This window comes from Ostrinia nubilalis (assembly GCF_963855985.1).
Source record: "Ostrinia nubilalis chromosome W unlocalized genomic scaffold, ilOstNubi1.1 SUPER_W_unloc_5, whole genome shotgun sequence".
NCBI classification, from domain to species: Eukaryota; Metazoa; Arthropoda; class Insecta; order Lepidoptera; family Crambidae; genus Ostrinia; species Ostrinia nubilalis.
Window position 1 is genome coordinate 194,563 of NW_026973572.1, and position 21,742 is coordinate 216,304.

Consider the following 21,742-nt stretch of genomic DNA (forward strand, 5'->3'; position numbering starts at 1 on the left):
ATGCTCCCTGAGCAAAGTGTAGTAAAATACCATTGTGACATGTTTCTATTATACATATGCATCATAAATAAAGATTTTGTATTTATACTTGTATTTTATTCAGTGCAACCTTCACACACAACTCATGTGACAACTGGACGGCTTGCTTGTTATGTCAGTAATAGAAGGCTTTTCATTCTAGAGACTATCCTAAACAATGGGACCCTTAAGGCGCATCTAGCCTGATAAACTGGAGGCGCGTCTAGCCTCGTCATACTCAGTCATAGTCCAAGGTGCATGTAGCCTGATGAAACTGGAGGCACGTCTAGCCTCGTTATACTAAGTCACAGTCATAGTCCAAGGCACATCTAGCCTAATAAACTGGAGGCGCGTCTAGCCTCGTTATATTTAGTCATATTCAAAAGCGCATCTAGCCTGATAAACTGGAGGAGTGTCTAGCCTCGTTATACTAAGTCATAGTCATAGTCATAGTTCATAGTCATAGTTATAGTCAAAGTCAAAGTCAAAGTCAAAGTCAAAGTCAAAGTCAAAGCCAAAATATCTTCATTTGTTTAGTAGACTAATTAATAGCACTTACAAATCGTCAAATATTTTGCTCATAAGGAGCCTCTATATGTCTCATACTTAGTCATAGTCAATAGGGCATCTAGCCTGATAAACTGGAGGCACGTCTAGCCTCGTTATACTAAGTCATAGCCATAGTCTAAGGCGCATCTAGCCTTATAACCTGGAGGCGCGTCTAGCCTCGATATACTAAGTCAGTCATGGTCATAGTCATAGTCTAATGCGCATCTAGCCTTGTTATACTTAGTCATAGTCAAAGGCGCATCTAGCCTGGTAAACTGGAGGCGCGTCTAGCCTCGTTATACTAAGTCTTAGTCATGGTCAAAGTCATAGTCATAGTCCAAGGCGCATCTAGCCTATTAAACTGGAGGCGCGTCTAGCCTCGTTGTACTGAGTCATAGTCCAAGGCGCATCTAGCCTTGTAATACTTAGTCATAGTCAAAGGCGCATCTAGCCTGATAAACTGGAGGTGCGTCTAACCTCGTTATACTAAGTCTTAGTCATGGTCATAGTCATGGTCATAGTCATAGTCTTAGTCATAGTCTAAGGCGCATCTAGCCTGATAAACTGAAGGCGCGTCTAGCCTCGTTTTAAAAATAACTATTTCATGCATTAAACGAAATATTCATACGTTTTTCTACTTGAACTTTTAAAATCAATTACTTTTTAACCAAATAAATAAAAACGTACCTTATGAGCTGTAGATCACGTACCACTTCTGAGTTGAAATGAAACACTCTTGTAGGTTGTTCTAACTTGTATTTCAGCACCACTGATTTACACAATTCCGACATTATGACGTCATCTTAATAGTACCTCTTGCTTTGAACGCTCAAATCGAACTGACTGTCCAGCGGCATGCCAGCGATAAGGTAACTTCCCCTTCCATCAGCGAAAGTCGACCGGTTCAAAACGACTTATCGACGGCATGCTCCGGAACTAGTCAAATGCAATACTTATTTCATAATTAGCTGTTTTCTTAATTTTTAAAATACTAAAATGTATACAATAAAAATCTAAAATAATTAAATGAAATAATAAATATGAAATAATTGGATTTAATACAAAATAAATTCTAAAATGCCTAGGAAGTAATCAAATAAAGTATTTTAATTTAATAACGGGTTTTTGGGTTCTTCTAAAATACAATACAAATACTAAAATTGTTGCAATAACTATTTAAAAGTAACCAATTATCGTATAAAATACAATATAAATTCTAAAATCATTACACTAGGTGGAAGGTTCACCACTGATGTGAATATTATCGATACGGACGTACGTGACGGATGTAAATAGACTAAAACTATTAGAATTGCTTAAATAGACTTCCTGAATTCCTTGTCGGTTTACCTTGTAGGTATTCGTTTAGTAGAATACGGGCGGTGAGCTTAAAATAAGATTCATCTTAGGAAAGTAGCAGCCTTGCCACTTTGCACTTGCGTACCTACTATTCATGATCAATTGAGAAGAATGCCATAGGGTTATGTACCAGTCTAAAGTTAAAGTCGAGGTACATGCTGATCACAGTTGTGGTGATGATGATTATTTTTCTGTAATGGGAACTCGAGTTTGCTCTTGAGCCGTAAATCGTGGTGTGTAGTCGGTGAGTGATGCACACGGTGGCAGAGGACGTGGTCTTGGTAGACCGTAGTGTGTAGTCCGTGAGTGATGCACACAGTGTTGTGATGGTACTTAATGGTACAGTTTCAGTAATGGTGATTACTGTGGCATATGGAGATACTCGAGTGTCCTACGAATTTATTAGTGACTAAGATTATTGAAGTGTTACATGTTACATAGCCCTGGCTACTTCTATGTTATTAGAGTTGATAATGTATCAAGTGTCGATTTTAGAAAATAATTAGAATTGAGTTAGTTTACTTTCATGTTTTAATAGCAGTGATTATGGTAGTGATTGGTAGTGTAATTATGAACATTGGATTGCAATGAAATTAGAACGCCTGAGGTAGACGTGTCTAATGTAGTACAAAAATGCTAGATAAAGTATTTGGTAGATGAGTGTACTTGATGGAGGTACATTGCTTTTTCATGGATGATAATGAATCCCCTACATTCATATGGAGATGGACCTTAAAACCAGTTGAAGGATTAGTCGATCAAAGCTCAATTATTTTAAAGTTCTTTTTCTCAGTATCGTAGTATGCAAGTCACTCAGGTTGCTTGCATCTCCCGTGCATTCGTAGTCGTAAGCGTAAATTGGGCTTGATTTCCCGTAGCAGTGCGGCCATGACTGTGAATGGCATGCGTTTGGCGGGGAGGTGTAAACGATCGCTGTGTGTCCACCGGATTGTTTGTATTCGGGTACCGGAGGGAGGTAGCCCATGATTGTGTTTTATTTGGGCACTGGATGAAAGTAGCCCATGATGTGTTGTATTCGGGTACCGGATGGAGGTAGCCCATGTTTGTGATATGGTGTAAGAAACAATCGGATGGAGATGAAGAGTATTTGTTTACTGCTTTGCTGACCTTAGTTATTATGATGTAGTTTATTGAGTTTTGATGGACCTTAATCTCTATTGTGTTTTGATAATGTATCAAGCGATCGCTAGGTACATAGTAGCGTACGTGTGGTACGTGTCTCGCTGTATCGCACCTGCCGCGTTTCCGAATAGTCATCCGTTAAAATCTAACTGATCGTTGATTATTTCGTATTAAATTCTAATTGATTGTGGGAATAGACGTCTATACTGCAAATAGAGACTAATATTTCGAGTTTTCCCGCCATGTCTGACCCACTTTATAATGAGTCAACCCATCTACCTTCGTTTCAAATTGTGGAAATCTGTGATGGTGACCGTTATGTTTTAAGATCCCTAATTAACAAACGTGTATTGAGTATTCACATGATCGTGTTAGGAAGACCCCTGAAGGCCCAGTACCTATTGAGATTGTGAGGGAAACGAGTTGGATGACTAAGTTCCATCTAATTAATTACAAGCACAGGTTTCTCAATTGTTTGGTCGGAGATTGTACCAGGATGCCGTAGCCGTAGCCTATTAGAAACTGGTATCTGCTCTGAGTAGTCCGTGGGAATTCGGTAGTGCGATAGTTCTGGGTGGTGCAGTAGGATCTGGCAGTGTGTAGCTAAGATCATAAAGTCATTGGTTGATTGACTTAGGCTCCCGAGGTAGGGTAGCAAAATGTGGACCGCGATTGTGATACCTGGGACTCATTCAATTTTTGAAGTAATTTTTGGTAATGATGATTTCAATGTAGCAATTATTAGGAATTGTGAATAGTAGTGATTGGATTCCTAAAAGCTAGGTAGTTTCTAATAGATAGCTATGGTTACTAGTTAGAAACACTAGACATCTATTTGGATGGCTTTTATTTGGAAGAGTGGATAGAGTATAGTAAACTAGTTGTAGAAAGAGTAACTAGTTGTAGAAAGAGTAACTAGTTGTAGAAAGAGTAACTAGTTGTAGAAAGAGTAACTAGTCGTAGAAAGAGTAACTAGTTGTAGAAAGAGTAACTAGTTGTAGAAAGAGTAACTAGTTGTAGAAAGAGTAACTAGTTGTAGAAAGATTAACTAGTTGTAGAAAGAGTAACTAGTTGTAGTGTTAGAAATTTTTAGTTTGAGTAATGACAACACCAAATAAACTATAGATAATCCTAAACTCTATAGAATGTTTTGTCTATGTAATTTATGGATGAAAAAATAAAACGACACTTGATCTTCGGCTTTCACAGAAATACGTTATTTCATTTCAATTATTCCCATTATAATAGGTTATGGGCCCAGTAAACCCAAAAAGTTATCAATAAGTGCATTAATCTGGAATAGGCGCGTATTTATTTACAAGAAGCAAGAACTGAAACATCAAAAATGTCTTCGAACGCATTCATAACCAGTGTGCCTAAGCTATTGGGTCGCGAGAATTACCATGAATGGGCGTTTGCAGCGGAAAATTTGCTGGTCTTGGAGGGCATGTCTGACTGCATCAAACAAGAAAGTTCAGAAGCCAGGGCAACAGAAGACAGAAAAGCAATGGCCAAGCTGATCCTAACAATAGATCCGTCATTATACGTCCACATTAAAGAAGCTAAAAGCACCAAAGATCTGTGGCAGAGAGTAAGAAACATGTTTGATGATTCTGGATTCTCAAGACGAATAACATTACTCAGGAATTTGATATCAATTCGACTTGACAGCTGCGAATCAATGACGAGTTATGTCACACAAATCATCGAAACGGCCCAGAAGTTGTCGGGAACAGGTTTCTCCGTAAATGACGAGTGGATCGGGAGTTTATTGTTAGCTGGTTTGCCTGAAAAGTATTTCCCCATGATTATGGCAATCGAGCATTCGGGAATCGCCATTACCAGTGACGTAGTGAAAACGAAACTCATAGATTTGGCAGGAAATGACTGCGAGGCGGGAAGCGCATTCTTGAGTAGAGGGCAGCACAGTCGTCATAGTTTGAAAGTTGGTAGCACTGGCAAGTTCGACAACTCCAACCAACTTCATGGCGGTGCGTATGGCGGAAAAGGAAAGTCTATGCCCGACTCATCAAATGTCAAATCTGACAAGTCAAACGTCAAGTGTTATCGTTGTAAGCAGTTTGGACATTACAAATCTCAATGTAAACAACAGAATAATCAGCCTCAGATGAAGAAAACAAACGCATTTTCGGCAGTTTTCTTGAGTGGAGATTACAGCAAACAGGACTTCTATTTGGATAGCGGTGCGAGTACACATATGACTCCAAATATAAACATGATACAGAATGCATCTTTTACTACAAGCATTAAGGAGATTATAGCGGCAAATCAGAACGCTATGCCAGTTTTATGCTCTGGGGATGTCGATATCATGACCGTTACTCCGGATTCCCTTTATGAAGTGACGCTGAAAGATGTGTTGTGTGTACCTAACCTTACCACAAACCTAATTTCCATCAGTCAACTTATCAAGAATGGGAATAAAGTCGATTTTAAGGAGAATTGTTGCCATGTTTACAACAGACAGAACACATTAGTGGCTGTAGCAAATCTGATAGATGGTGTCTACAAGATGGTCATAGAAAAGAAACAGTGTTTGTTTACATCAAGCTCTTCAGCAGCAAGCAGTGAAGTGTGGCACAGGAGACTTGGACATCTGAATATGAACGACCTGAACAAGATGAAAGAAGGAGCAGTGACAGGAATATCATGCACCGATAACTCCGTGATCAACAAAAACTCTTGTACCGTGTGCTGTGAAGGAAAGCAGTCGCGCTCACCATTTGGCCATGTGGGAACGAGGAGCAGCGAGCCATTGGAAGTTATCCACGCTGATGTCTGTGGCCCCATGGAGGTTACTTCAATTGGTGGAGCAAGGTATTTTCTTATATTTGTTGATGATTTTACTCGAATGGTGTTTGTCTATTTCCTCAAAGAGAAAAGAGAAGTTTTCAAGTACTTCAAGGAATGTAAGGAAATGGTAGAGAACCAACAATGTAGAAAAATCAAAGTATTCAGGACTGATAATGGGTTAGAATTTTGTAGCAATGAATTTGAGAATTTCCTAAAAAATAGTGGCATAATACATCAAAAGACCAATCCATACACTCCCGAACAAAATGGTTTAAGTGAACGAACTAATAGAACAATTATAGAGAGAGCACGTTGTTTATTATTTGATGCAGGATTAGATAAGAAGTTCTGGGCAGAGGCAACAAACACCGCTGTCTATCTTAAGAATAGATCTGTAGCATCAGGACTAAATAATAAAACTCCTTATGAGCTCTGGACAAACAAGAAACCAGATTTAGCCCATATTAGAATCTTTGGCAGTCATGTTATGGTTCACATACCAAAAGAGAAACGACTAAAGTGGGATAGTAAATCACGAAAGCACATATTAGTCGGCTTCTCAGATAATGTAAAGGGATACAGAGTTTATGACCCCATCAAAAGATGTATTACAACTAGTAGAGATGTTATTGTACATGAGAATGCAAAAGGAAACTGTACATCAGATTCTAATGTATCAGTTTCAGTTGGGGATATTGTCCAATCAGAGGTTCCAAGCAATAGCAATAACATTGATGAAGAAAAGTTGGATGTCATTATGAGCCCTGTAGATTTCACTGAAAATGAGTCGCACGATGACGCAATAGGACCTTCAGAATCTAATGCTTTGACTGATTTGGATTTAACTTTGCAGCAATCTCAAACATCTGCAGAGGAGGAGGAAACAATGTTACCAGAACCAGCAATTCCAGTAATACCCAAATGAGTGAGAAGGCCACCAGAACGGTATGGGTATACCAACTTATGCACCACGTCCAGTTCAGAGCCATCTTGTGATCCTGTGACTGTCAGAGAGGCATTGGAGAGCCCAGCAGGGCTAAGATGCGCGCCGTGATAAACTGCTATCGCGGCGTTATATCGATTTTGACGTCACTATATCGTTTTAACTACCGGCGCTAACATGGCACCCCGAAAATTATCATGTCATCTGTCAAAATGTGATAGTGATAGATTTGTTTTTTTTTTTTTGTGATAAACCTGGCAAGCCCTAACATGAAGCGCTAACTATATCATATTTTGACATCACGATAGGATAGGATGTGGTGTTTTTATCGTCCTCGATCCTTGCCCACGATAGCAAGACGATAGGAGATTAACTTTTTTGCAAGCTACTTTAACTCTATTTATTTATCATTTACAATGGTAAATGACATTTTACGATTAATTTGAGGCTAGAAAAATTCAAAGAAAGGAATCTAGCACCTTTGTGATACTTTTACTTCTAGGTGGAGATTGAGTTTTAGTTCAAGAGTTTATCAGAAGCAGCATTTTGTAATTATTGCAATGGATGTGAGGCGAATCTTGCGACAGTTTATAATCATTAACTGCAAAATCTAAGTGCTCCCATAGTCCCACCCACATTTAATTATTACATTACCTAGGTACCTTGTAAAATAACCATTATTTACTTACCTACTTAGGTAGGCAGTCAACAACAGTACATCAGACAAATATTAAGTTGCAAATGACGTGAGATACCCCTTAGTGTTTAGCTTGATTTAAGTACCTACTGTCATCTGTACATAATCTTGTAAAAAATATTGAAAATGGGGCGGAATGTGGTGACCGAGCTTCTTATGTCTACATTATTTTCAAACAGTGGCAAGGTCATTGTCAGAAATTAGCATTGGGTGGGATATGTAATCAATAAAAAATTGCTATAATAACAATGAGAATAAATTAATTTTACTAATTTTATAACTTGACGGTGATACCATACATACATTCCACATTACTATAAATCTAATTCCTCCGTTTGGACTTTTTTAAGGGCTTTAATGTGACAGGATGATAATCTTGTACAATTTATTCCATTATAATAAATTCATTCATCATCATCTCAGCCATAGGACGTCCACTGCTGTAATGCTTTCCATGTTGTCCGATGGGGCAGCAAGGTTCTGGAGTGGAGGCCGGGTACTGGAATACGCAGCGTGGCACGTCCACCCACAAGGTGGACCGACAACATCACGCAGGCCGCTACCAACCAGGCAATAAATTCATTATTGCAGTGTAATTTCAAAATAATTCAACCATTATTTACAAAATCTTTATTTGGAAAACTTTTGTTTTACAATAGCTATTGATAATTTCAAACACTAACAGAATTCCATGAATTGGTTAGCCTAGCCAGTATCCTTGAAGTTTTTTGCTGATTGTTATTGTGAATTTTCATGACAGTGAGCGAGACTTGCTTATGTCTGCTTTAGAATGAAATAATCACTCATAATCCCACACTTCTTCATCCACTGTCTGAAAAAAAAAGAATATTATTTAAACACAATTATATTATTACAATTACATAAACAGTTCATAAATAGAAACATTTACTTAATCCTATTTGTGTTTTAAGTTTACATACAAAATGTTGATCATCAATATTATTACACAGTGAAAGAACTATGTGAAATAAATATAGGAAAGAAGGTGAAAGCTTATTTGTAGGAATAAAGATATTTTTCCTTTTAAAAGGTGTTATTACTTATGAAAATCAAGATGTGCGGAGTATAGCTAATATTTTAGACTTTAGGTACTTACTTTGCTACTTATGAGTGTAACTTTATTTCTCAAATCTCAATAAACTTTCTGACTGCTTCATGTACGTTGAATAATTACTGTAAACCTCGCATTATGGGATAGGTAGTGGAGTTCGGACTTCGGTTATTCTGTTAATTTTGAAGACTTCATTCTTTAATACTATCGGTATGATTAGGAATTCTTCATTGTTTTTCTTTAACTTGGTTATCTCTTCGTTTGATATTTTCCGTACTTTAGAAATATTAAAAATAAGACTGGAAACATAAAAATTTTACAATTTTAAAAACACAAATACAATCAATACAATCAAGCAGTCATGTAATGTCAACAAATTTGACATAACTTTTTTTTAATGACGTTCTCACTGCTTTAAGATATGTGTTTTAGCCGAATTAATAGCAGAAATGAACGAGATTGAACGAATGAGCTAAAATATTTCAAGGTTGGCCAACATAATAACGCAAATTTTTCTTAATATGGCAACAATTGGGTTATCACGCGATAGCGGTCGATAGACTTTTCTATCGATGGTCCCATGTTAGGGAAAATGATAAAATTATCTACGTGATCGAAAATTGTCTTATCATATCATGTCATTGTCGATGCGCGCATCTTAGGCCTACAGATCGAGACAAGTGGATTGAGGCAATGAAGGACGAGCTACAGGCATTTGATGAGAATAATGCATGGGTTCCGGTTGAAAAGTTACCTAATGAAAAGAATTTAGTTCAATGTAAATGGATTTTTAAAAGAAAAATTAATGTTGATAATAGTATACGTTATAGAGCGCGTTTGGTAGCAAAAGGTTTCACACAGAGACCCGGTATAGATTATGATGAAACATATTCACCTGTAGTGAAACATTCCACAATTAGGCTCTTATTTGCTTTGTCTGTACAATTAAATCTTGATATTACTCATTTAGATGTGAAAACAGCTTTTTTGAATGGATACCTAAAAGAGGACATTTATATGGTTCAGCCTGATATTAATGATAATAATAAGAAGGAAAAGGTTATTGTAAAATTAAATAGAGCCATTTATGGCTTAAAGCAGTCCTCTCGCTCATGGTATGAAAGAGTAGAGCAATGTCTTTGTAAATTAGAGTTCAAAAAGAGTAAATTAGAACCTTGTGTTTTTACAAAAATGTACAATGATGTTAAAATAATAATTGCCTTGTATGTAGACGATTTCTTTGTTTATTCCAACAGTAAAAAAGAAACTGAAGAATTAATATCTGTGTTGAGTTCTAACTTTAAGATTAAAAACTTAGGACAGGTTCAACAATGTTTAGGTGTAAGGGTAAAAGTTGATAAAGATTTAAATTGCAATACTCTGGATCAGGAACAATATGTAGAACAGTTGCTGGATAAATTTAATCTGTTAGATTGTAAAATTGCAACTACTCCTATGGAATGTAAATTAGATATTGAAAAGTCTGATACATGTAATCCTGAGATTCCTTACCAACAATTGATAGGCAGTCTAATGTACCTATCAGTACTTACTAGGCCTGATATTTCTTTTTGTGTCAGTTTTCTTAGTCAGTTTAACAAATGTCACACTGATACACATTGGAATTATGCAAAAAGAATACTCAGATATTTAAAGAAAACCAAGAGTTATTGTCTGAAATATGTAAAAGAAAAATCTGAACTTGTTGGATTTGTTGATGCCGACTGGGCTAGTAATACTGTACACCGCAGGTCTTATACTGGTTATTGTTTTACTATGTCAGGTTCAGCAATTTCTTGGGAGAGTAAAAAACAGAGAACTGTGGCTCTATCTAGTATGGAAGCAGAGTATATGTCCATTTCTGAAGCTAGTAAAGAGGCTGTATATTTAAGAAACTTCCTGTTTGAATTAACTGGTAATCTAAGTACTGTTCTAATGTATAATGATAGTCAAAGCGCACAGAAATTAGTGGCAAATTATGTATGTCAAAAGAGAAGCAAACATATTGATATTAGATATCATTTTGTGAAAGATGTAATTAATGATAAAATTATTGATTTGAAGTACATGCCAACTAATGCAATGCCAGCTGATGTCCTGACTAAAGCGTTATGTCCCATAAAACATTATAAATGTATTGAAAGTTTAGGAATTAGTCAAATGGACTGTTAGATAAAATAAATTAAAAACTGTTATTGTTTTTGAAATTATAGTTTATTTGCTGTAGTTGGGGTGTTAGAAATTTTTAGTTTGAGTAATGACAACACCAAATAAACTATAGATAATCCTAAACTCTATAGAATGTTTTGTCTATGTAATTTATGGATGAAAAAATAAAACGACACTTGATCTTCGGCTTTCACAGAAATACGTTATTTCATTTCAATTATTCCCATTATAATATGTAGAAAGAGTAACTAGTTGTAGAAAGAGTAACTAGTTGTAGAAAGAGTAACTAGTTGTAGAAAGAGTATCTAGTAGTACTGAAAGTTTAGTTTCCTCATTTCTGAAAGCACATAAGTTGCTTGAAATAGGATTGGCCGAGCGGATACTGTGCTGTTCTTTTGGTTTTTTTCAGATGATCACACGAGGACGTGTGACACGCAAGATGGCCGTGTCGCAGACGGTCATGAGTACGGACACTAAAGTGAAACGCAAGTGCGCCACCTAGCGGCGAATCGGCGCAACACCGCTTTGGCGCGCTTTGACAGAGTCGTAACGGTCACGGCGGGACGGATCGAACTCACTTTCGCTCCGGACGCCGACAAGAGAAGACATCGTCACGGAACTGTCCCACGTTTCACCTAGTGCCTATTTTATCGCTCGACGAAGTCTAGATTGTAGTAGTTACTAAGAACTAAGTGCTGATTTTGAACTCTGTTTGACGATTATTAAAAGTGTTCGAACACAAGTCTCATTCTCATTGCACGATACCCTATTTCGCCCACAATATCTGAGGTTCGAATCCCTGACGAGCCGACATATTTGTATATACAGGGTGTCCCGTAATGTAACGTCAAGCCGGAACTGGGTGTTGAGGCAAGTTATGCTGGTTATCAGAAAAATATAAAAAAAATCTATGTGACATTTTGTTAAAATAATAGGCATTTAAAAAAAAATCAAAAAATTCTACTCCCGGTGACGGTCTTTTTACTCGTGTTGCCACAAATCTTCACTTTTTCCAAAAATTTTTTTTGTTATGTAACCCTGAATAATGCTTCTCTAAATTGTTATCAAAATTACAAAACCAGCTGCTCCAACTTGGATGAAAAAAATACATTATTCCCAAAAAAAAATTACAAAATAAAAATTTTGCCTAGTTTAAACTGACTGTACTGAAAAAAAATTGTACTACGCGAGTGTGGCAAGTGACGTCATAATTTGGCGCATTTAGTAAGGATTCCAAAATGGTATAACACTTTGTAAAATCTTGCTGTAATTGTCGACAATTTTTGTTTATTGGAAATAATCCCGTTTTTAACTTTAACTATCTTGGTTAAAAATATTATTCTAATGTGCCCAAAATTCAAGTTTCGGGCTTAAGTGAGGTGGAGAAGCCATTTTAAAAGGTATGAGCGGGACGGAGAGGGCCATCTTACCAAGCAAGGATGTTATGGATATCCGTAACCGTAACCGAAACTATCGGATATCCGAGATAAAAAATATCCATAACCGTAACCGAAACTGATTCAAAAGTTACGGATAGTTTCGGATAAAGGCGGAGTCTAAGGGTACCATTCCAAACTGCAAAACTCTATGAAATCTGCAGTATACACGCCGCAGCTGCAATGCCGCGCTGCCGATTTCATAGTTTTGCAGTTTGCGGTCTGCGGCCCGTCTTGGAATTGTACCTTAAATCTTATTATTTGTTACCAACTTGTCTGGCATTCGCTGGCACCATCTAATATGCCAGCCTGTTTTACCTTTATCATACATAGGTGTCGTCTTAGTTGGTACATAAAGTAGCTATGTGGGTCACGCTCACGCAGCATCTTGCTATTTGTATTATACCTACATTTTTGAAATTCTAATAATTCCGTAACCGAAATTATCCGAAACTTTCGGATAATCTGAAATGATTTCATATCCGTGACCGTATCCGAAACCGGTATAATATTATTCTAATATCCGTAACCGTATCCATAACCGAAACTTCATATCCTTATTATCCCTGTTACCAAGTACAAGTGCTGGCAGAGCAGGTAGTAAAGGCGCGCGCGCACGGGTGACTTTTGTCACAGTATGTCAACTACTAATTGCTGTCACAAAAGTGCCAAAAGTTTCTGTGACTGACTGCATGGTAGTCAGTCACAGAAACTTGAATTTTGGGCACATTAGAATAATATTTTTTAACCAAGGTAGATAAAGTTAAAAACGGGATTATTTCCAAAAAAACAAAAATTGTCGACAATTACAGCAAGATTTTACAAAGTGTTATACCATTTTGGAATCCTTACTAAATGCGCCAAATTATGACGTCACTTGCCACACTCGCGTAGTACATTTTTTTTTCATTACAGTCAGTTTAAACTAGGCAAAATTTTTATTTTGAAATTTTTTTTTGGAATAATGTATTTTTTTCATCCAAGCTGGAGCAGCTGGTTTTGTAATTTTGATAACAATTTAGAGAAGCATTATTCAGGGTTACATAACAAAAAAAAAATTTGGAAAAAGTGAAGATTTGTGGCAACACGAGTAAAAGGACCGTCACCTGGAGTACAATTTTTAGATTTTTTTTAAATGCCTATTATTTTGAAAATATGCCACATAGATTTTTTTTTATATTTTTCTGATAACCAGCACAACTTGCCTCAACACCCAGTTCCGGCTTGACGTTACATTACGGGACACCCTGTATACGGATAGTTGTAAATATTTTGTACAGTGTATAGTGTAAATACATATTATGTACAAATTGTAAATAGTCTCCAAGGGTCATAGGCAGATTCCCTGAATCTAGCCTCCGAGTAGGAGCGGTCAACACCGATGGGCTTGCATTGGCAGGCAAACTGTGTTGTAGGGGCATCCGGGAAAGGTCCGCTACACCGGCGCACAGTGTTTTTTTTGACCCGAAAAAGTGACATTCTGTTTTTATCACTAATATCCAAAGTTTAACTTATTATTAATGTTAGACTAAAACACCCAGGTGACAAATAGCTATAGATATTTTAAAAAAAATATTTTGTACTGGGTCAAACTACAATTTTATTATTATTTAAAGAAACGTACACACTAAGCTTCTCTTTGCATTGCAGGTAGGTAGGTTGGTGTATGGCGAATATTATTGCACCTATAATTATTTAAAAGTAGTTATAGGAACGACAGTCTATTTTTTAAATTTAAGAAATTATTATTTTTCTCTTTTTCTACGCCGAAGTAGAATCTCTGCTTAGGTCAGATAAATTTCTTAAAATAAGCTCTATCACCTAAAATTTTTCTATATTAGAATATAGAAAAACTCGGCCGCAATTTCGAGAAAAAATATTTTTTCCAAAATGTTAGGATTGTCACAAAAAATGACCTTACGTAGTTCCACTTTCTTTAGGGTTCCGTGGCCAAAGGATGCTAATCGGTCCTAATTATGTGTTTAATTTGTGTTAGGTAGGTTATCAGTTAAATTACTATCAGTGCTCAAGAATACTGTTTCTTCATCATCTTTTAAGATATATGAAGACTCTTGATCATCAGGAGTGGTATTTATATTTGCATAATATTAATTATGTCCCGTTAGCATCCTTTGGCCACGTGTTAACGTTTATACTTTATTATGATGCATTTATAATATTAAGTTCAAAACAACGTCACTAGATGGCGCTGTACTACTTTACATCGCGATGATGAAGTATTTTTCTGAGTCTACAAGGACTCATACATTTGTAATGTAGTTATTGAGATTCTCAATAGATGGCGTTGTAGTACTTTAGAACGCGGTATTAAAGTTTTTTACTGATCCTATATGGTCTAAACCGTGTCATATGTATGTAGATCAATCTATAGATCAATATAGTTCAATAGCCCAAGTACTACGGTGGTTTTATTTACACACCTATAGTATTAGTGCTAAGTGCAAACTAGATCAGCCAGAAGTGCGACTTTTAACAAGTTCCTTCGAGCCGGATTGCATAGAGGTCATTTTTGAGCAGTGGTCATTGAGACCACAACCCCGCGCTCGCAGTGGATTACTGCGGATAAGGTGCGGTCCTAGCCACAAGCGGCAAGCGGAAAGCGTTTTTGCTGTAAAGCGCTAGCTGAAGCTGCTGAAGTTGGAGGAGGCGCTGGGTGGAGCCAAGCGGAATTGCGGCAACCTGGGAGGCGGACTTGCGGCCATCTTGGAGGTGGAATAGCAGCCGGCGCAGTGAATGACGTATGCGCACTCAAACCGGAAAGGACAATACGTCACACCAGGAAATCAGGTTCAGTTCAGTGAAGTGTTCAAGTGAGTAAACTTTTATTAAAACTTTGCCAAGAGATTTTGAACTCTATTTCATCGCGTTTAAAAACTTAGTGATTACGAAGACAGTCAAGATAGTTTGGAAGAAATAATTTGGACTTGTAATATTTTCGTGATTTGGACATTAACTTAGAATAATTTGCATGTTAGTTAAGGACTTAGAATAAGATCTCAAAAAACGGGGGAACGGGGAACCTATGCCCAATTTTGTATAGAAGTGTCAAACACTTAGAATAATTTGCACAAAATTTGTTAGCAGTAGTTTGAAGTTAGAAATTTTCTAAGTTACTTTTAGTTGAAAGATTTTACTATGGAACAATTACTTAAAGTTCAAGCTGATTTACAAGGTTCAATCCAAAAGGGTTTGTCTAATTTTAAGAAAAGTCCTAAAGATAGGATATCTAAAGAATATGTGGAGGCCAGACTTGAAAATTTAGAAAAGGATTGGTCATCATTTAGGTCCAATAATAGTAAATTATGTGAGATATCAGAGCCAGACCGATTAGCTAAATCAATTTATGTATCAAATAATTGTTATGAAAATACAGAAGAAGAATATTTTATTTACAAATCTTTAATGAAATCGGTTCTCAATAAATTAGCAATGCGCGAACCACAAGTACAAAATAAAGGTTGTGGTGACGCGTCAAATCAAATTTTAAGGCTACCGAAAATTACTATTCCTACATTTTCGGGTGCTTACTCAGAATGGACCACTTTTCGTGATTTGTTTATATCTCTAGTGCATAAAAATGAATCTTTAGATAATGTTCAAAAGTTACATTATTTGAAAACACATTTGTCTGGTGAAGCAGAACAACTGATTAGGTATACGCCTATATCAGACGCAAACTACAGTCAATGTTGGTCTCTTCTTGAAAAACGTTACAATAATAAAAAGTTCCTAGCTAATTCTATTTTAAAGCGTTTTTTTGCACAAAAAAGAGTACATAACGAGTCAGCTACAGGTTTAAAAGAGCTATTAGACACCACCATGGATTGTATGAATGCGTTAAAAAATATTGATATCGACGTGAGTACATGGGACGTTATCATTATCCATATCGTCGCGTTTAAATTAGATCCTGAAACACGTAAGCATTGGGAGTTGCATAATTCTGAAACAATTTCGAATGAATTGCCAACGTTAGATCAATTTAAAACTTTCATGGAAAATCGTTTCCGGGCTTTGGAATTTGTAGATCAAAAAAGACCTATGCATCACCATAGCAGTGGTCCTCATGCCAAACCAAAGGTCTTATTATCTACAAACACTAATTGTATGAGATGCGAATTTTGTTCTGAAGGGCATAAATTGTGTTTTTGCAAACAATTTGCAAAGCTAGACACTGACCAGAGACGTAACTTCGTATTGAAAAACAAGATCTGCTTCAATTGTTTAGGTAGCAACCACTGTAGCTATGAATGCCAGAAAATGACGACTTGTAGACTTTGTAAAAAGCGTCACCATTCACTGCTACATCCAGAAACCACCAGGGCTGTGGTGAGGGACGTATCAGAGAGTAACAACTCTGAGGCTGGCCCTTCGCCAATAGTTTCGTGTACGTCAACTCATAAGGCACCTAAATACGAGCAAGTTTTGCTGGCCACTGCTTTAGTCAACATAGAGTCTGAAGTTTGTGGACAGCAAGCAGTAAGAGCTTTAATAGATCAAGGCTCGCAAGCTTGTTTCATTACAGAAGCTGCTGTTCAATTACTTAAACTCAAAAAGGAGTCAATAAGGGGAACAGTGACTGGATTAGGAGACAAGGGATCGACGACATTCAAACATGTAGTCACAATAACTCTTCGGTCTAGGATTGATAAACAGTTTCAGGTCAAAATTAGAGCTTACGTCATGAGAAATCTCATAATTTCACATTTACCAGAGCAAAAAATAGAGTCACTAAATTGGGTGGGTTTAGGCAATTTACAACTAGCAGACCCACAGTTCAATATGCCCAATAAAATAGATTTATTGTTAGGGGCTAATGCTTTTAGTCAAATACTAAAAGAGGGAGTGCAAAAAAGTCCAGATGGTTTGCTTATCGCGCAAAATACGTCATTGGGATGGATCGTGTCTGGGATAGTTAAAGAGTATAGGAAATCATCAAGAATAGGTCATGAAAATCCCAAAATATCAGTAATGCATGCGCAAATTAATGAAGACGATGCATTGAAACGATTCTGGGAAACAGAAGAGCAACCACATTCTACTAAGAATATGTGGACAGAGGAAGAGCAAAAATGTGAAGAAATTTTCGCCAGTACAACAAATAGAACACCTGAAGGATGCTATATCGTGAAGTTATCTTTTCGTGAGAGTAAACCTGGCTGTAAGGGTGGTAATTCACGCGATATCGCTGTAAGAAAATTCAAATCACTAGAGAAGAGGCTATCGAAAGATTCAGATTTGAAAAAGAGTTATATCGAAGTGATAAACGAGTACTTGCAGCTAGGACACATGAGACCTGTAAAAAAGAATGACTCAGAAAAGGAGGAAGCTGTCTACTTACCGCACCACGCTGTGGTTAGAAATGATAAAACTACAACAAAAGTGAGAGTAGTTTTTAATGCGTCTAGTAAAAACAGTTTCGGAATATCGCTAAACGACACATTGATGGTGGGACCCAAGCTTCAGGCAGATCTACGTCATTTAGTGTTGCGCTGGAGAGAGCACCCTATTGTACTCGTGGCTGATGTCGTTAAGATGTATCGGCAGGTCAGGATAGCCGAAGAAGATGCTATTTTTCAGCATATTGTATGGCGTGACGACTCTGAATCTGAAATACAAGACTTCGAGTTAATGACTGTTACTTTTGGAACTGCTTCTGCTCCATATTTGGCAGTACGAGCATTGCATCAAGTCAGTTTCGATGAGGCCAAAAGTTTCCCGCTGGCAGCACCAAGGGTAGTTAAATCATTTTATATGGATGATTTAATGACAGGGTGCAGTGATATTACGGAAGGAGTAGCATTGTATAGAGAAATGAGAGAGCTATTGTTACGAGGTGGGTTTCAATTACAAAAATGGAATAGCAACAACAAACAATTACTTTCAGAAATATTTAAAATTGAAAATCAAAGTACAAATAAGACAGAACAACAGGACACAAAAACAAATTTAGAACAAGATAATACAAAAAATTAAAAGAACAAAGAGATTGATATGAAAGCTGATAATATAACTAAGATTCTGGGTATTACCTGGGATAGAAGCGAAGATCATTTCCGGTACTCGGTGAGTCTCCCTACGGCGTCGCCTGGACCTGAAACAAAAAGATCAATATTATCAGAAATAGCACGATTATATGATCCGCTGGGTTGGTTAGCCCCTAGCATAATTATAGCAAAGATGTTCATCCAAAAATTATGGCTAGCTGGCATAACTTGGGACGATCCAATCAGCGATGAAATGAAACGTGAATGGTATACTTACCGGGATTTGTTGATTAAACTCACATCTGTTCGAGTTCCTCGGTGGCTGGGCACTTCCGGTAGAGAAGACATGCGTGAGCTGCACGGATTTTCTGACGCATCCAAGTTAGCTTACGCAGCAGTTGTTTACTTGCGGGTTGTAGACGCCAAGGGCAATGTACACGTCTCTTTGTTGGCAGCTAAGACTAGAGTCTCTCCCATAAAGCAAGTAAGCATCCCGCGATTAGAGTTGTGTGGTTCTACACTTTTAGCACGACTTTTGTCTGAAATCAGCGAGGTTATCAACATTCCTAAGAGCAACATTAAGGCCTGGACGGATTCAACAGTGGTATTGGCATGGCTAAATAGCCACCCAAGTAAATGGAAGACTTTTGTAGCGAATAGAGTGTCTGACATTTTGACGACTTTGGATTCATCACAATGGTATCACGTGCCGACAAAAGAAAACCCTGCCGATTGCGCCTCCAGAGGTGTTTCGCCCGACGCCCTGGCAAGTAATGAACTATGGTTTTCCGGTCCAAAGTTTCTTCATGAACGTGTTAGAATTTTGGGCATTAGTCATTTGTAAATTGGGAAATATTAATGTATTAAAGCAGATTCTTTAATTAATAAAGTTACCACAAAAAGAAGAATAATAATAAGCAAAATCTAGCATAAAATACTTTACGTTATATTCCTATCATATCGTATTATACTGTGGAAATATATAGGACTATAATAGATACTGTAGTTTAATAAATAAGCAAGTTCCAAATTAAAAATCCAATTATAAATTCAAATGGTTTATTCAGTATAAAGCCCTTTTCCAGGGCACTTATACACGTCCCAAATATAGCTAGCCCTACCACCACTTCTGGACAAAATGGGCTGGTGCTGAGAAGAAGTGGCGGAAGAAACTCAGTCACCTTTGTCAGCCTCTTTTTCAACCAGTTACAATTTATAACTTATATAAAAATGAGTAATCTAGCAGTAATTACGTCTTATTTATTATTAACATTTTGACGGTATTTTGTATAACCAGTATTTATAATCAAACACACAGAACACAAGTTCTAAGTTAGGTTACGTTAAGACTTAGGTTTAGGTTAGGTTAGGTTTAGGTTTAGGTTAGGTTACGACTTAGGTTTTGTACCATAACATAACCGGCAACTATAAGCATTGTCCTTCTTTATACTGGTCATCAAACTACCGACCCGACCCCGTGGCATGTCACCATCAATTGGCCAGGTGTCAATATAATAGGCCTGGCGCAGCCACATAGCCACGTGTTAATACAATATCACAATAATACAATACAATTACACAACAAGCATAATAATAGTACCAATGAACAATGTATACTTAACTTTGGTCAGCAATCAGCATCACCTCAAAGATCCGTTCAGACTACTTCTCCATGAGAAATTCCATCCATTTATACACAAATTCTCCCTCTTTTTACTCAACTCCGATTGGTCGGCTTAAAACGACCAATCAGAACAGTCGACCAATCAAAGCACAGGATCTTAAAACTATTTTTATTCGGAAGCGGAAGTTGGAGTTTCTCATTTTACAATATATTAAAAAAAGGGTAATATTATCTTTCATATTAAGAATCGGAGATCTTAATTAAATTCTGAATTATTAAGAAACCAAAAACCTTACAATAAATTCTAATTTACGAATTATACAGTGTGTCCGGGCTTGTAGTGATCAAACTTTAAGGGCAAAATCTAGGGACAATTTTATCGATAAAAATACTTCAAAGGGTTATGCCCACTTAGTATGGGACCTTTGGCCTGAGGTGGACAGACATTACAGCATGTAATTTGTTATTTATTAAATAGTCTATACCAGTAAGAAACATAATATAAATGTCATTTTGTATCCAAGTCCTTAAAAAAATTTTTTTTTGCTTAAGACTAGAAAGGTTAGAAGCAAAATAAAACACCATTTTTTATTATTATTATTATTTTAATCTGACTCATGGGTCAACAAAATATTGTCTAGGAACTAGGCAGGTGGAAATACATGTTCCTGATACCTTGCCCAGCTCAAAAACCACAAAATTGTCATAACATGAGCACAGCAACCTACTGTTATTCGGCCAATATAAGGACAAATGAATCCTCGTCCCATCATGTGTTTGTTGGGGCTCCACAGCATGTGTAGCAGCTCGATCAGCTCACTGCCATCAGGGATGACATATTTGGTCTGATCCCCGCAGCTGAAACAAAGAAATTAATTATGGTATCATTCAAATTCATTCTTTGAGATATTGAGATGTGATGTCAATTTTTATCTATCAGTAAGAAGTATTTGTATATTATAGAAAAAAATATACACTTTGTTCAAATATATCAAGCCAATGTCTTTAATAAAATATAATGAAAATAATTATGAAAAAACTTACTTGACGAGGTGAAATCTGTTCCATTATTACATTATTTTCGAATATGTGATTCTCTTTCCGTGTTAATATGCAGTCTATGGAACGTATTTGTAACAAAGATAATCCACGTTACCAGTGCTAGTGGTTGCTTCTTCATTTGAAATATTATTTGTCCTTGATTGGTGCAGAGCCACACCGTGGTCACGGTCCAACATGAGTGACAACATACACTGCTGTTACCAATCTAAAAAAAAAAAGGTTTTATTAGGATTATGGTAATCTACAGTAAAGGTAGTTGATCAAGTACATTGTAAAAGGTATTCAACAAGTCCACACGCTCATTCAATAACTTACCAGCTGAGGAGTCATCCACTGACGTTATAACAAACTGAACTTAATAAGCTCTAGGCTATGTCGCCTCCTCTGCATCATGTCAGCTATACAATTGATACATATCATAGGTTCCTCATGAGATTGAGGAATTGCTGGTTGCATTATCCAAAATCGGGCTGGGGTTAACATTGGGGCTCGGGTCGGAGTCCATACGTAAGCCGTGGTCGGCGTTTAGGCAAGGTTCGATGTCCGAAAGTGAACCATTGGTCATTGGTTGAGTGAGATTCGTAGTTCGAGAGTATGCCAGGGTCATTGGGAAGGGAAGCATCGAGGACCATGGTCAAAAAAATAAAGTCGTCAAAAGGGAAACTTATACAACACTCTTCTGCTTTTATTTTGGCAAAGACTTGGTTTTTTTGAGAAATAAACAACACTCACGATGAAAAATACAAAACAAAGCGAATGACAGATAACAGCTGTGACAATATTTTCAGTGTTGCCATGCTAATAATGTGGTGATGAATAAAAATAATCGATATAAAAATCGATAGTAT

General features: G+C 36.9%; 2 long non-coding RNA genes across 2 annotated transcripts; both read right to left on the reverse strand.

The window, feature by feature from the left end:
* Positions 1-8,138: 8,138 nt before the first annotated feature.
* On the reverse strand, positions 8,139-9,259 carry LOC135087413 (uncharacterized). The gene is made up of 2 exons (XR_010260801.1): positions 8,641-9,259; positions 8,139-8,355 (listed from the first exon to the last, which is right to left on the reverse strand). It is a non-coding gene; the product is annotated as an uncharacterized LOC135087413 (long non-coding RNA).
* An 11,157-nt stretch (positions 9,260-20,416) lies between these two features.
* On the reverse strand, positions 20,417-21,462 carry LOC135087410 (uncharacterized). The gene is made up of 3 exons (XR_010260798.1): positions 21,210-21,462; positions 20,877-21,099; positions 20,417-20,690 (listed from the first exon to the last, which is right to left on the reverse strand). It is a non-coding gene; the product is annotated as an uncharacterized LOC135087410 (long non-coding RNA).
* Between the last annotated feature and the right edge of the window lie 280 nt (positions 21,463-21,742).